Source organism: Pavona decussata, unplaced genomic scaffold (genome assembly GCF_977016875.1).
Source record: "Pavona decussata unplaced genomic scaffold, jaPavDecu1.1 SCAFFOLD_223, whole genome shotgun sequence".
In the NCBI taxonomy this organism is placed as follows: Eukaryota; Metazoa; Cnidaria; class Anthozoa; order Scleractinia; family Agariciidae; genus Pavona; species Pavona decussata.
In genome coordinates this window covers 3,945,302-3,962,963 of record NW_028145628.1, presented here as the reverse complement: position 1 = coordinate 3,962,963, position 17,662 = coordinate 3,945,302, and the positions used below count along the sequence as shown (strand labels likewise).

The following is a 17,662-nucleotide window of genomic DNA, read 5'->3' as shown; positions in this document are numbered from 1 at the left end:
AAGAGACACACAACGGACTTAAAGATGGAAACAAATTGTATTGCATTGTGAACAGGAAGTTAGGTAAAGACAGATCCACCTTGTATATTCAAAAATACACTTCCACAACAGCGAATTCCTTAATACTTTGATGTAAATGACATTTTGAGAATCACCCTGTTTGACAGTTTTCAGAGTCATTCACCAATTCCCTCCATTACAAATAATAGGTTTTTATACTTTTTGACAACCTCTAAAATTAAAAACCAAAAACGTGACGATTCAATTTGCAGAAACAACCTGGCTTTGTTTTGCATGCAGCATCAGTTTTTCACTAATTATGGTCCACTTAGTTATCCAAACCTTGGTTTCTTTGTCAGGTGCAGAGAGGTTAACAGTACGGGCACTCGAGCGCACATTAACAAGATTTGTATCTCGCATATCTAACGTAAACACAGATGTCACAGATAAACATAGTAAACCCTCTTACCTACGAGGAACAGAGATCCATTGACCGCTCTTCTCTTAGTAAAAATGCAAATGTAATTTTTTTTTTTCGATAATTAAACTGATACACAAAACGTAACCGGTGGTCTTCTTGTCTTACATTTCCACCTCTAGACATACAATCGGCGGGAAATACGATTCTTTTTGCTTGGCTCAATTTCCGTCTGTGTCTTGTTTCATGTCGATTCGTAGGAAATAGCAAAGTGTAAAAGCTCGACAAAATCTCTCAATTTTGCTGGTTAAAAATACGAAAAAAGAAACAGCCCCGTATGAAAGCACTGCTCCCTAGGTTTCATTTGAGTGTCACACCTTGTGGATTCCACATGTGAACAGTCGCATTGACTAGAGGGTAGTGAGAGTGGTTATTTGTAAAAATGGTTATTTAATAGGTTATACACCCTTATACACACCCTAACAGCAGTTTTATAGAAACGGGATTTGACAACCAAATGGTCTCAAATTAACTCGAAACAAACCAAGCACGGAAAATGAGTTTCTTTGTTTCAACAAAGATACGATCTGCACTTCAGAACTATGAAACTCTCGAAACACATTTAACTGTTTTTGTTGGGTCGCATTTTAACCGTTGAGAATTTCTGGCAAACATCCCGCTGAATCAACTCAGAAGAAATCAGATTTTGAACTTCCGTTTATAAAATCGTGATTGGCTAATCTGATTTGAATGGGTATCTTCCAGCATTGTGTGGTGAGACAAACCACCGTCAGTGAGTTCGCCTTCAAGTCTAGTTATCAAATGCTTTACAGAGCTGATGCTTTAAAACGATAACCAACTCCTTTTCAGCTTAAGTAAACACACTAATTGGATTGCAATCTAATAGTTGGTTTCTAAATACAGCCAGCCGAGTCTTGAATGGAATCTTAAGTATCCTTCATAGTAACCTTTGCAGCATTTCTTGAACTTTAAATTGCTTCGAGCAAATTCTACAATTTGATGCATTTACACTCTTGGCCACACTCAATGGCAAAGTTCTTGATAAATGAAAACAACTCAGTATGTAAACCGACATAACTCTAAAAAAAAAAAAAAGACTATTAAAACTCTAAATTCTACTATTCACGTCTGAGTTCACATTTTTATCTCTACTGTTAACCTTTTTCAAAATCTCCTGTATGTTTAGGATAAGTTAGATGTATGCTTCTGAAACTCTCACACGAGAAAAAATTCATAACCTAATTACTACCTAATGAAAGTATTATTGCCGGATTTCCCGACATTTTGAACTGTAAATTGTTAATTGCTTCTATACAGATTAGCGGATGTCCTGTAATAGCCGAGGAACACAAAGATAGACGGAGAGGGGTGGGGTGTGGGACTCAGATGAATCTTGAAACTTTCTCAAGTTGTTCACTGCCAGCCTCATTCCCGTGTTCTCTCCCCCTTCCCGTCCTCTGGACCGAGAGAGAGACTCACCAACTGATTACAATCCTTTCTACTAGTTTTATTTTCCGAATTGAGTTGAGTTTATTGGAAAAAAAAAAACGAGTTTATGAGTTAATTGAAAAAATTGAAAGAAGAGGACTGGGCCGCAGGTAGCTAGACAGCTAATCGAGGCGGTCCAGTCCGTATTATTTCTGTATCTGTCTATCGAAATCAGTGGGCAGACTCACAGAGAGTTTGCTGATAAAAAAAAAAAACCCTCAAAACAAGTAAACCTTTTCAATAGAATTTAATATATTTTTCTGGGACGTCGCTAAACATTTCATTAAAGAATGAAATTATTAAATGCAGCAACATATGGAGTGCATTTGAGTCATTTGACCTCGCCTATTCTAAACTGCAGCATTATGGGACTTATTTCATTGAAGATTGCTGTCAAACAATTCAATAATTTGTCTTTATTTATCGATGAATAAGACGAGCTGACAAGTACAATCGACATTTTATTGATGGCTAGTTTTGATCCAATCAAACTCAGTTGGAGGTGATCAAATCAAGATCAATTAAGAATGTTTACAGGTCAAAGGAATGTTTAGGATTAAAGCTTTTGTTGTAATAAAGATATCCTTATTAAATAATTCTTGCAGTGCAAGATTGTTCAGGGTAAAAGCCTTCCTTAAAGTACCCCAAAATAGTTTGCAGCAAAAGGAAAAAAAAAACGACGATGAAAGCAAGAAAATACAGCTGTCCGAAAATATAGAAGCAAAACTTTCTCTCGCTTAACGAATATGGTATTTAAACGGCCATATAAAGGGCGAGTTTTGATGCGATTTTTGTCGTAATTTTGTCGCTCTAGAGGTTTTGAAGAAAAACGCACGCGTAAACTAATAGCGATTGTAATGCAATATGCGTACGATTCGGATTCCTGATGTTTGCTGCGATTGGCTGCAATTTCAAATCTCTGACAAGTTAAATGAAGTTTCGAGCACGTTCGTGGCAAGAAATTCCACCCAGACCGCACTGAAATCGCTCGAACGCGACAAAAAACTGCAAAAAAAAAAAAAAAAAAAAAACGGCTTTAAAAGAGGAACTGTCTAACCACACACAGGCTGATTTCAAATGCGTTTCCTTTATCTTGTAGATAGAGGTGAGATTTTGGTGAAGGAGCGTAAACCAGAGAAAAAAGTCGTTGGCGAAAGCTGAAAGCACAAAGCAAACTCACCTCACAAATGGCCACAAAGCAGAGAATCTCCTTGTAATCCTGTAGCCAGAGAGCTAACTGGGTTAGAACTAACGCAGACAGTTACGAAATGCCAAGCAACGCGGTCTGTTTGAGCCAGCTGATCAGAGCGGCTACTTCTTCAAATACTGTCACGTGATTAATCGCCTTTAACCCACGTCCTACGCCCCGCATAACACGTACTCACACAAATGATATAACGATAAGAAAAATGGAACTTTTTTTATGACAAATGCGCGCGAAAACTCAAGACTTGCTATTAGACGTTAGCTTTGAGGAGGGATTTTTAAATTAAAAGCTTCAGTTTCCAATACACGATTAACTTCAGAATGGAATGCGAATGAAGTCCAGTGGTCTTAAGAAGTCAACAACAAGTTAATACAATAAGGCCACAATAACTTACAAAAAAACTTATCTTTTAACTTGGCACTTATGCACCTCACGTACACTTTCTTTGCTTCTTGATGGAGAAGGCGCGGCGGATTAGTGGTCAGCACGTCGGAGCTTTGATAACACAAGATCAGATCGAGGGTCGATGGCTCAGCTTTGCTAGATTAACTAGATTGGTATCTGCATTGCCGTGCTGTTTCTTAAGTAAGAAAATTTTCTCCACTTTGTCTCTCTCTATAACTAGGTGTGGTACGGGTGTAAACCTGCTGAGGGGAACCCTGGGAGGTTACAGGAACCGGGTTAAGCGGTTCCGGCCGTATTGGCCAACTGGGCCCGACTTCTTTTTGCTGCCCTTAAGAGTTGCTTATCCGCAATCTCTTAATCTGTAACATGAAAACAGTCAACCGCTTAAACCCTAAACGGGCGGTAAATTTTCCAAGTTGATTAAGTCTGGCAAGTTGTTTAATAGTAACGAAAGTATAATACCCTGCAAATTTGCTGGCGTTATGGAAAACTTTAATCCTTTGACATATTGTTAGTAAATGAACAAAATAGAACAGAATGTAAACGAGTTGTGTTGGATACCAACTAACGTACTTATATCTTAGTCAAAACAGTTGAAACACTTTTGACCGCACCTTCGATCGCCCAATGTTGAGAACAATAAGCCGCAAAACCAAATATTCTTCACCTAAACAATGAGGAGAGGGGAGAAGGGCGTATACATGGTGTATTCTCATCCTAAGCCAAGTGATTCAAGTAATCGTGGCGAGCATGTTAGTTTTGGTATCGAGTCTATTTTGTGAGTGGATGTGCTAAGTGCATGACGTCACATTAGGCTTTTTTGAGCGATCATACATTTCTTCTTTAAATAGATACAGGTTCCAAACTCAGAGAACATACATAACTTGATATCGCTCTGCTGACGAAATATAAGCCATACAAAAACAAACGCTATTTTTTTTTAGGATTTTAGACCGCATTTTCACGCGAACCGACTTCTAATTTATTTCCGTCGCAGCGACCGATTTGATGAGATCAATGAACTTAACAATCTACTTCAACTTTGACTTATTTTGACCATCGGTCCTCCTTAGCCCGCTTTACGTCCCCAGAACAGTTCGTTTTTGTTTTTCCGCCATTTTAAACCATTGCAACTCTTAGAACGTGGCCTTGCTACTTCATATAGTAATTTTACGCAAGACCACTCATAGCTTGATTCAATGCTTAAAAATAACCATATATGGTTCTATTTTTACCAGCAAAATATTGTTAACTGAAGGCACGGAAAAGGGAGCAGTCAGTTATTAATTACATCACCACTGGACAACTTTGTTGGAAATTCTATCGATACATTATGGTGTTTTGCTGATCAGTCGACCTAAGCTGTCCCTGTGGTGTGAAATATGTTTCCGTTTACAGTTTACGAGGATGCTATGAACTTGATCTCCTTATATTGAAATATATCAGTCTGATTCTCTGGCAATATCTTTAATTATTACCATGATATTTTTATAACGGTGTCTTTTTTCAATTGTTTCTTATCATAAAACGGTGCTACTTAAAACAATTTCCCCTGCTCACTAATAACACACTGAAAAAGCTGCTTATATCCCCGGCAAAATTGAAAGCAGCGCAACCCACATTTCAGTTTAATAAAGAACCAGAATTAACTGGAAAAGTAATGAAGGTTTAGCCTTTGAAAATGTCCCTATATCGGTGGTCGGTAGGAGGCTGAAACTTCATTGCACCGCATATATTGATCTAAACTTGCGACCACGAAACGATTACCGGTCATTAGCGACACAAAGTTGTAAAAAAACACTCAGTTATTGGAAAGAAGCTTCAATGCGTAGAGCACTTAAGTGCTGTGGACTTGTATCGATACCGATGATCTATCGTGTTTTCTACGGCTATGAAGCCCAGGGGAGTCTAGCCAGCGACCCGCACGTCTGAGAACTTCAATCTTTTTATTTCTGTCAGTATCATTAAAACAAAGTGTTCAGTGGGAAACTTGACTTGACCAACAAGAACACGTGCTTTATCATTCTTAACTTTTGAATAGTTTTAGCTTACCTTAAATTAAAGGCGTTGGAACCATTTGCTGAATTGTCCAGTCCGGGAACGTTTTTGTTTTTTCAAAGAATATCGGCTTAATTGCTTGTCGGTGCTATAACAACATCCCTCGACTATTTCCTCTTCTTAAATAATACTACCGTTTTAGCCGCTACCTCAACGAACGAAAACAGTGTCTTGGTGTCCAATAGTGTCCAAATGTCCAATCACTTCTGTTCTGGGAACAAGTGACTCGTGAAAAGCAATATCATTGTCCAAACATCGTGTGAAGGCATGATCAAAACTCCAATAGCGATGAAACTTTACGAATATTAAAAAAAAAAAACAGCGCAGCCAAAACAATATTGCCTTTGTATTCTGTGACTGATTTCGTTTGTGGTGGTTTTGTGGCGAGGTTAGGGCTCCTTAAACCTTCATGAATGGTCCATATATATCATTGACTGAGCTAACCTCTAAACTGATTACGACCTTCAAGCCACAACTTGTCTACTAACAAATAAACAGCACCAAGGGAAAGTATTTGATAAGTAACTTGAAAAGTTTTAATTTGAATAGCCATGCATTACGATATCATCGGCAGGCTCAAAAGTAGACCCATTTTGTACAACATGATAAACATCGCGATTCACGATTTAACTTCAGGCAGCGACAGACGTAGACCTTGTACTGTGTAAAAGACAGCACCACAGGAAAGTCCTGTTCAGTAGCTTTCATTTGAATGGTCACACTTTAGGTTTTTATCCACAGACTCAAAACGTTGAACCATCTCTTACGGCCTAGTAAACATCACATTAGAAAAGTACTGCTCAATATATTTCATTTGAATGGTCACACTTTAGGATTTTATCCACAGACTCAAAACGTTGAACCACCTCTTACGGCCTAGTAAACATCACATTAGAAAAGTACTGCTCAATATATTTCATTTGAATGGTCACACTTTAGGATGTTATCCACAGACTCAAAACGTTGAACCACCTCTTACGGCCTAGTAAACATCACATTAGAAAAGTACTGCTCAATATATTTCATTTGAATGGTCACACTTAAGGATTTTATTCACAGACTAAAACGCTGCTCAATAGATTTCATTTACATACGATTTCATCCAGAAAGAAAGAGCAAAACCAGTTATCACTTTGGTTACAGTAAGTCAATTGAACTACCCAAGATAAGGCTACAACCATCAGAAAAAAAAAAGAGACACAGGAAAAAAAGGCAGGACACAACATTGAAAAACATAAAAGCAGAGCAAGAGTTAGATACATTAAAGTTCATTTTAGCACAAAACAATCAAAAGCATTCTTAAAAAGTTTCGGCAAAGCCTTCATGATATTTTTGGAATTAAGCTTATTAACCCCGTTTGTTTTTTAAGGTATATGAATTTACATTCCTCATAAACTGTTAATACTATACAGCAACATAATCAACATGTTTGTAACAGATTATTAACGCAGAGATATTGTATAAAAAGGCGAATGTAATCAATACTTTCAATTCTAGGAGCTTCACACATTACTTTTCATCCCAATTTTCTCATTATAATTAGGTTGAAAGTCAAACACTACGTTCGATCTCTAGCAAAAATTTTGAGATATTTGCCATGCCTTTACGCAGCCCAATACAAGGTATGACAATTTCAAAAAAACAGCTGCTCTGACTAGTAACGTTTAACTAAAAAATAAATTGCATGTATATAGGTTGTAACTGACCTTACAGCCAAATACTGTAGTGTATACTGAGTCGAGCAGGTTCCAACGTTTTATGGCCTCAACGAACCTGTTTTTTGTTTGTCTTTTGATGAAGTTCAGATAGCTTTCAGGTCTTAAAAAGCAACGTCCACTCAGTGATCGTCAATGGAACCACGCTAACATTTGACGGTACCGTAAAAAAAATCGTACACGCAACAGGCTTGGTCTTTCGTGCTCTGACGCAAGATTGACGTATTATGATACAGACAATGAGGTGGAAATTTGGATTATCCCTCTTAAACAACAGATTTTTATATAGATAGAGGTAAGGCGGTGCTCGATCTTTATCACTATCCAAACCGATTACCTAGAGAGGGTCTCGCAACTGCGGTTCGAGGGAACTGAGGGATCTATGTTAATAATGGTGTTGTTATTCTTGATAGCTAGAAATACAGTGCATTTATTTGACATGTACTGTTAAAATGCACTTGATTCTGTCTTGTATGAGAGATAAACGAATCATGGTGAAGTAAATCAATTCTGTTTCATGATTTGTAAAGACCAGCAAAGAAGGAACATTACTTGATAGAAATGCGAAATCATGCAATCCGTGACAAGAGTAAAACTTCAAATTCCAGAGAAACATCTGCTATGAAAAATATGCCGGTTATGTGTGCTTCCTGAAAAATGTATTAAACAGAATTATTTGCTCACGTAAATTCAGTCTGAAAGGAATACGAAACAAACAAAAAAAGGCTTTACATGCTATTAAGAGTGCGTTGTCTCTTTTGTGTTGTGTGGAAGCCTTTAACAGTCCCTAATCGATGTATTCATTGAAGCTTTATATTTATTTTGTGTAGTGATCAATTCGAGAACTCACGTTAGTCATCAAAACAGTTCACGCATACAGAATGGTTTTCAGTCGAGTATCGTACAACCAAATAAATTACTTAGGCCAATCACAACTGATGTGAACACCGCAATGAACCAATCAGAAGCAACTTTATGGATCCGGCGCCAAGCGAGGGAAAACGCGTTCGAGCAAGTCACGATTGGTTTTGGTTTTGTTTTGTCATTGGTTGAGAAATTGGCGGGAGTTTGTTAACCAATCACAGGGCGCAGTAAAGCAAAACCAAGGCAAAAGCGAAATAATTGTCAATCGAAAAGCGCCAAGGCTACAAAACAAAACACCAATTTGATCAGTGTTATCATAATTTGGTACTATATCCCTGCATGTGAGGCTTCTTGACATCTATTTTTGGAACGAAAAGGAAAGACGTGGGTGGTTAAGTACACTTAAACATTCAGTAGTTTGTTGAAGACACTGAAGCTAGAGCCTAAAGTTATGCAATTAAATACCCACTGGCAGATAAATGAGACAGAATTATGAAGGTATTGGAATGTCGCATGGACATTACGAATACATATTCCTCTTTTTAGGTAATATTCTATACAATATATTATGACGATTTCCGAATGGATAGCTTATCCTTGTTGCAATTTAAGCATGGCTGAAATATCAGACGGATCTGAATGCTATTGTATACTTTCGCACGTTGTATTGAGCAATCAAACAGTTTTATGTGGAGTTGGGACGCATACCAATTGGCTTATATATTGTTTTCATTTTTCGCTGTTTTTGTTTTCACGTTCATTTGAAAATACTTGGTTTGGTTAATTCATAGAGGGACTGGTTCTGAAACCTTGCGATGTTCAAAGTTCGAGAAACCGAATGGTGCTGTAATTTACGCGGTTGGAAAGGTCGCGACCGTGCTCAATCCTTTGTTTTAACGTTCAACCAAAGCTGAATATCTTAGCAGGAACGTTACTATTGGCCACTTGCTCCAACCGATAGGTGGAAATCTACGGTGGTACGTTTGTTCACGGTCGAGGCCAAAATGCTAACAAAACATAACAAAGAAATTTGGCTGCTTAGTCCTGATTCTTAACAGAACATAATCTTGTTAGAACGAATGCTTCAAGATCGGATTTGTCTTTCGTTGAAATGGCGTTTACAGCAAAACGTTATTCACAACAACCGAATAACGGTCCAGTTAGAGAGAAATTATGTGCTCGTTCCCGGGTGATCACGGGAACACACTGGTTGAAGCTTCCGTTTAATAAGCTTTTCTAACGAGATCCATGGGTTTTACTGTTAAGAATAGCAAAATTCTGTAGAAACATTGAAGAATTTTAACCCAATAAGAAACTAAACTAATACATGACGTCAAAGATGTAACGAGAGGTATCGCTAGGTTTGTTTTTGGTAAACAGTTTTGTCAAGGAGGAGCAGATATCTGCGAAGACATTATGAATCAACTACAGCCTATATAGAGACTGAAGTATAGCAGCATCTGACACATACATGAAATAATGTTTACAAAATACAAACTGTTTTCTAGGAAATTACTGATAAAAAGCTAAAATTTACAGTTTGTAGAAACATATGTACAAAATTTGCCAAACCTAATCAGCCAAGCATAAAACCCTACAAGAACGGCTTAGTGGGTGATAGATCGGTATCAACATTACAATATACATGAAAAGAACAAATGGAAAAAATAAACTACTACAAATTTACAAAAAAGAACAACAACAACATGAAATATTAAACCCACCTTGCAGCAGAAACAGTATAAAAGCGCGGGAATCTAGCGATCATGTGGTACTTTTCGCGGGAAGAATTAACGCGATGTAATCGCTCTGTTACTTTGACCCGCGGTCGCTGAACTCCGAATCTTCTCTATATTATAGTTAGTTATATTGAGAGTAGAATGACTGAACAAATCCTTGTCAAAAACAGCTTTAAGTCGTTAAATGTATAACTGCTTACTATCAAGGCGTTTTGTACAGTTGTCAATGCGTGACGCGCGCCAGCATTTTGCACGGAAGCTGCGGTTAATCTCCGCCTTAATCTGCGCTTAATCCTCTCAATAAAGTCAACTGGTCTCATCTGTTTACAAGAAATTATTACTTAAAACACTTAAGAGGAAAATCGTCATGAATTCCAAAGATGGAAAAGATCGAGATAACATTTTTTAAGTTTGTTCTGTCAAATAAAGGATTTAAAGTTACGTCCATGTTTCCAAATTCGTTACAGGGAGCACGAGATTTCATTAATAAAACGCAAACGCCCGATTTTTCGGAAGAGTTTTCAAACATCCTCCTGGAATAGCCGACTAAATTGTTATTTTACAGTGAAGACCGTTTAACGACCGGCCATCTAGCGGCTTTTGGCCAAAGTAAAAAGCTGACAAGAATTCGATTAAAATTCTTCTCCAATCCTGTTTTTGTGTTATTTATCGATAACGGCCGATAACTAAAACTTTCTTTTACGAGAAAAATCTAAAAACAAGAGAGATTTGTTTGCAGGTGACCTCTAGAAACACGAAGGAAACTCTTTCTACTTTCCTTATTGGATAGCACTGATGACGTTTAGTCGATGACGTCTTCCTGTTCCGAAGATCCCCTTGTGGTCTAGTAATAATCATGTTGGTTCGTTGCATGACTTCATAAACCGACACTGACGCAGCACCGCAGGAAATTACTCTCAGGGCTTTCATTTAAATGGTCACACTTGAAGATCTCGTCTTCGTCGAACTCAAAAGTTGGAATCACCTTGTACAGCAAAATAAACTGCGCCACAGGAAAGTACTGCTCAGTAGCTTTCATTTGAATGGTCACACTCTTTAGGATTTCATCCACAGACTCAAAAGTTACAACTATCAATGACTCTATCCAACGGTCCCACTTTTAAAATTGGAGAAAAAAAGTTAGAATACATAAAGAAAAATATACTTGAACATGGCATTCTCGATCAACTTCCTTTATAACTTTTTTTTTTATTATTTTATTTTTTTTTTATCAGTCTGAATTCGAAAATACCAGAACAAATTACCACAATGATTTATAAAAGGAAAAACATTTATATGAGTAATTATCAAGTACATGATACAATCTTAAGAATCTAAGTTTGTGACGTGTCCAACGTTAACAGTAATAAAACTGTCGCATAAAAGTCGATCAATTTTGTTTTTCAGGTGATGTTTAATACGTCGTTATGGTTAAATTAGGTTTTACAATATAAAACAGTGAAAACAAATGCTTGTAAAATAAGGGGCTGGGCTAATTGCAAAATATTTTAAAATACTGATTTAAAAACAAAAGGTACAACAGGCTTATCGTTGTGGCTAAGGCATACGCTTGGTTAAGGCCGGCGCTCATTTCTTTCCTTGTGACCTGACTCTTTACTACATTCATTGTGTTTTTCATCAAGAAAATCAAACAGAGATATCGTATTTGATGACCTTTGATAGGCAAATGGTTTTACGCTCCGGAAATACGGAATTCTAGAAAGACAAACAAGTCGCCTGGAAGACTGATTTTCAAACCAAACCTTACACCTAAATTCAACCGCAAAGCAGCGGTGTCCACTGCCTTTAAGGAGCGGGTTGGCTAGAATTGTCTTTGAATTGTGACGAAAGGTGGCTTATAATTTAACTTGAGTAATCTGGATCTCACTTCAGCTTATCAATGTTCTTTATAAACTCGAACAACTAAATTTACATTTTGTTTCATCACCTTCACAATAGCATCTTATATTCTTAAACAAAGTTGCCGGCAATAGATTGAATTGCTCTGTTGTATCGTTTATTGTCTTTACAATTCCCTTCCTTCGGAAATGAACATTTTTGCTAATTTCTCGCGTTTTTACACATCTATACTAGAAGCAAGCCAATATTTTTTTGTTTGTAACATCAGCTGGCCGTTTTCTGTTTAGTTAGAAACCAATTGGACCGTGGATTTGTTTAAGAGTTTTGAAGTCCGTTTTACCCATCCGGTACAAGACGACTTTCGCCGCTGTTAATTGACTACCGCAAACCAATGTTTTGAAGAAATGTAGCCGGTAAAACACAGTGATATCATGATTAGAAGCACCGGCTTACTCGCCCATCGCATCTGTGTCAAGCAATCTTTGATCTGTCAGTTTTAAAGACAATAAATAAAATATAATTTGTGGCTCCCGGGGTTCGCTTGATTGCAACAGGTCTCTGATCAAGAAACTCTTGGTTCTTGATCTTCACACGAGCTCCTTGACTGGTATGCCTTATAGCTTTATCTTCTTGTAGTCAACAAGCCAGCTGGGCTTGATGCAGTTAAAAGATTTTGTTTGAGCAGCGGGGTCTGTGAGTCGAGCCCCTCTTAGTAACACAAAAGGCATCTAAGTTATCAACCGGCCACCCGTGCATCGAATGCAGCCGACCCGTGCAATACTCCAATATCATTCCCTTGTAAACAAAAGGTCTAAACGAATTTTTCTCGGGTCTGATAATTTTTCAAGCAACAATGGTTGCTGTGCGCGGAGCTTCAGAGTTTTTAAAATCAATTTTTGAGGCTACAGAGGTGATTTCATTTCAGATATCGTATGCAGGATATTGACGAGCGCCACCGAATACAAGGGCAATGGCCTGAACTGGAGTGTTTGTCGTCAAATTAAGTGGGAAGTTTGAGACGTGCTCATATCAACCAAATGGTTTTCCTGTCGCGTTTATGGGGTCACTCGTTCAGAAGAACACGCTTTTCAAGTTATTCTTCACGGGCAAAAATTCAGAGAACTTAGCTGTCGTTTTGGTCGCACAGCTTTGTACAATTATAAATTACACGCATGCTCCTCTGTGTTATAATCAGTTATATTCCTAGTTAACCACCGTTACAGATTGAAACAAAGATAATACGACTCACCTCTGAAAATGCGGCAACAGATTTCATTCAATCTACGGCAGATCACAATTGGCCACACTTCAACTCGTCCGAGGTTTACCCACAGTTGTTGACAGTTTACACAAAACTGCTTGAGATTAATTCTGTCTGTTCTGTAACGAGGTTAATAATGAAAATCAAATTTACTGGCGTTAAAATTCCCGCAGTACTTATCGCTAATGATTCTCAACTGATTTGACGCTAAATTATAAACACCGTGACGATTTATAGGCGTTTTGTTCGCGACTAGGGCGGGTGTGAAATTTTTTGTGCTCGATTGAGGAAGGAAGGCTACGGTTTCGTAATCAGTATGACGCTTCTTCTGTGGCCGAGCGTTATTAAATATAAAATTCTTGTGGTGTTGATAAATAAAGCGATGGGCTCCAGATCAAGTTGTTTTCTTCTGGAGTCAGTGCGTTGAACCCTCCGGCAATTTCGTTTGGTTTCGGAACGTTTGAAATCCTCCGTTATTCTTGCACAAACTACTTTCTTTGGTGAAATAACCTGTCTAGGAAAGAGCCAAGTCACAAAGTCAGGAACGCTACTTAAAACTCCCGCTTTGAGTTTTAAAAACATATGTTCGCGAAGCATTTATGTAAAACGTTGCAAATCGTTTGTGTTCAGTTCTAATTACTGATGAATACAACGCTTGTAATAATCGTCGAACAATGGAAAAAAGAGACTTTTGCGACCACCTACTCAGACGAAACACACCCGAAAATGGCGCGCAGTTTTTCCCGTTTTGCCGCTAAATTTAACTACCACCTCCATCTTTACATCTGAGGACACTTCAAGCCTCCGTAGCTGTCGATAGGTTTCGCGCGATGATGAAGCTAATGAAGCTAACACGAGAAACGAAGTCTTAAGCCAAAAATACCGCGGGCGAAGTGGACTCTCGGCGCGGCAAATAGGCTTGACCTGATAACAGATAAGACGATAATAACCTTGGTGACATTGAAAGACGCCTAATAACAACCGCTCCAAAAATCAGTCTGACAGAATGCGGGACATTCACAATGGTTCAACTCTCCCAGCTTCCTTTTGAGTGACATTTTAAATGCTTGCGGTTAAACACGTCCATTTCCGACACAGAAAATGTCCCGAAGGACAAGCGACAAAGAGCTTTTGAAAAATCCCAGCTCATTAAAGAGACTTAATCATGCAAGGGTGTGAACATAAAAGTGAGAAAAGCAAAGTTTATTTACAACCGAACAAATTGCTGACGAGAGATTTAAGCTTTAAAATCTCCAGACGAAAGGCGGCGGGTTGTGTTTGCTTACAATTCTCTATTATTCTATATTTAAAATGAATTAGTGAACAGTAATTCAGTAATGACCGCTTCAGTATTTAATTATTTGGTCGGGTCTTGTATAAATTCACTCGGAAATGAAAAGAAAGGTCATCGTACCATCTAAAATTTCAAACTGAAATGATTTCGCGATCGTTTTATATCCTTTCCGTGTTCGACGGAGGTGAGAAGTCATCATTGTTATCTCCTAAACGTGTATCCAACTCTTTCCTGTAGATACAGCTATAGTGTACTGAGACAGCCTTGTCTACTCCACCCAGCTAACAATATGTCACAACTTTCCATCATGAACAAGATCTTTGTACAATATAACTCGATGGCGTTAGCACACTTATCTAAAACCCTTTACAACACGCACAGTCTAGTCGCTAACGATTGCACCAAAAGTAACAAACAAGTGAAGCTTATTTCAATCAAAATCAAGAGACTAACCTTCCCTAATAAGCGCCACACACAGCTGAGCAAGTCTCCTTACAAGCGTCTTCAGTGTGCTTCTCTGCGCTGTTCAAAACCACACTGAACTTTAAAGGCTGAAACAAGCAACTAATGAAACATATTAAGTTTCGTGCTGAATTTTGACCGGCCTTTAGCCATTAATTGGTCTTTGCTTTTGTTGACAAGTGCCTGGCGAGCCTATCTGATCTGATAAAAGCACTTTACTCAATGAGGTTGACGCTGCTTACTTGTCAAACCCTCTGCCAGGTCGGCTGCGATTACAGAACAACCACAGAACAATCAGAAAATTCACCTGCGGCTAGATAATTCATACAATACAACAGCTCTGGGAAACATTGATGAATACTTTTCAACTACATTTAGAGTGAATGTCCATTATTACTACCAACGAAGTGAACTTCACAAAAGCAGAGCAATTATATTGACTCAATTCTTCAGTCCAAAACTCTTTTTCACCTCTGTCAGCGCAATTAAAAGAAGTTCTCCTACTTTCGACAATTTCATTAGAAAGTATTCATCATTTAAATACATTACCACAAAAATGTACACGCATAAATGGCTTCATATGATGAAACAAAATTGAAAAGGTTAGTACCCCAGTGCTGTAAAACAAACAGTGCAGACTTATACAATGCATTTTGTCATCAACAAGTTGCTGAATGAAGCCGTACTTAACATTTTTTTCACAAATTAAGATAGCTTTTAGGAGGTCCTATTAATGAAACAATACCTCAAGACTTTAGAGAAATTAAAGTAGAGAAATGTCAATTAAACTAACACAATGGATAGAAATTTAAGGACATCGTCGGTTCATTTCCATTGAAATTAAAAAGAGAATTTTTACTCCCCCGCACCGATTACATTTTGCTTCCAATAAAAATAATCTGAAATGGATTCGCTTCTGATACAATTGAGTTTTCCACTGAGATTTATTCAATAACAGATAGGCATGACATTTTAAACGATGTGATCGTTCAGTATTTTTCGCACTGTGTAGGCTTATTTGCCAAATCTTATAGCATCAGATGATTCTGAAAGAGGGAATCGTTCCATTTCTGGATAGGGTCATCTTGTGAGCGTGTAAAAACTAGCCACTGCTTTTAGTGGTTGTTGATGCGCGAAGAACTTTTTGTATAGGATGCACAGTGCTCCAACCCCCATGATCTAAAATAGAATTGAACAGATCTGATAAAAACCCTCCAAACAAGATTAATGGCAAAACGAAACAATCGGAAAGCAGTGTGGCTCGGAAAAGGCTTGCCACCTCACCGGAAACGTTTGTAATGATGATGTTACCCATGGATTAAAAATAAATTGACTGCAATTCTCCTAAACAAAATTCTTGTTGTTGAAGATAAGGGTGAGAACTGATACTACCCCGTTTGGAAAAATGACATCGGGCAGAGATTCCTTTTACTTTTATGATCAAGATGCAGTGAGGAAGTAATGGTTAAACTCCTACGCTACCGAAGGCCACGCTGAGGTCAAAAATATTTCTTTCCGATCACCGCTCGATATCTTAATTTCCTTCCCTGGAATTTATGTTCAGTAGGGTTTTAAGAGTTTCACTCTTGTTAACATTCATAACATTATCTTACACTTTATAATTTCATTTCACTTTCTACGAGTGCTACACGGTCTATACGCATTGCAAAGACTGGAATTTCTCCATTGCCGAGACTAACTTAATTCTCTTAACCTGCTCCGGCCCAGATGATCTCGTCGGCGCTGATCGTTAAAATCCAAAGGCCATTAGTTCAAAAATCGTGCCGGAGGTCAGGGATTGTCACTGATTCTCGGTGTTCGGGAGGATTGTGCATCAACGAATTTAATAAAATTTATCTATTCAGCAAAGACCGACGGCCGAGCTAAAAACAAAAAAACATCTTTGTTCTTGTTTTTGCATTCTCATCCGTTACAAAATATCGTCGGACCCAATGAAAACTGAAGCTACTTATCACAAAACCTCATTCTCGACCCAAAATATATCATCCTTCCCTTCTCATCCGCAGTTTTTGTGTCTACGGCTTCTAGAGAAGCGTAGACACTATGTCATCGGGTTGAGTGAAAGAGTGAAAGAGTGAAAGAGTGTAAGCGTGTAAATGCCACAGGAATCCCAAATGGAATACTATCGAAAGCCGACGCTAATCCTCGACTGACCGAGATCGAAGCGATTGTATTTGCGGATCAGGACAATGGCGACAATACGGTAAATGATGTTTTCCGATGTTGATTTGCTTTTTACAAATAGTTTAAGTGATGATTTGAACCAGAATTCTGTAACTTCTGTAATTTTCATGGCAAACATGCCCGAATTTACTGCGAGTGATCGCTTTGAACAAACACGGAGTATCTTCAAATTTTACATGCGTGTTTGCACGCACGCAAAAAAACTGAAAGTTTTTTGCCTCTAATAGCAAATGCATCGTTTATTTCAATAAAATGTTTTTTTTGGAAAGCTTTTTGTTGATTTTTGTGTCTTTGTCAATTCATATATGCGTTTGAGAAGCGACAAATGCGTAAGGACAATTTGCATAAGCGGATGAAATTTGACATGCCAAAGGTCTTCATCAACATGCCATGAATTTTGCGTTCACGTGTGTTTTTCGGCAAATGATTAATAGGTAACCATATTATTTTACGTCAGAAAACATTTGTTTAATCATTCCAACTTAATATGCAGTTAATTTTGGAAGCCAACGATATTTATTTATCTACTGCGCATTTTATTCAGTTTAAACCGCTCTGGAAAAAAGTTAATTTATGCGAAAACTATGGAAACACGCCATTCATAAGTTCAGTATAGATTAATTAATAATTTCTGTTGCATTTTATGCCTACATTTCAGATTAGAA

The 17,662-nt window shown here is 37.9% G+C and overlaps 2 protein-coding genes across 2 annotated transcripts in view; one reads left to right on the top strand and one right to left on the bottom strand.

Moving 5' to 3' along the window:
- Positions 1–13,261, bottom strand: part of LOC146459257 (A disintegrin and metalloproteinase with thrombospondin motifs 9-like) — a 70,975-nt gene extending 57,714 nt beyond the window's left edge. The window contains exon 1 of the mRNA XM_085089806.1: positions 13,025–13,261. The gene's annotated coding sequence lies outside the window, so the exon portion shown is untranslated. The remainder of the gene's footprint in view (positions 1–13,024) is intronic.
- Positions 1–17,662, top strand: part of LOC146459256 (uncharacterized) — a 43,787-nt gene that overhangs the window by 11,817 nt on the left and 14,308 nt on the right. The window lies entirely within an intron of this gene.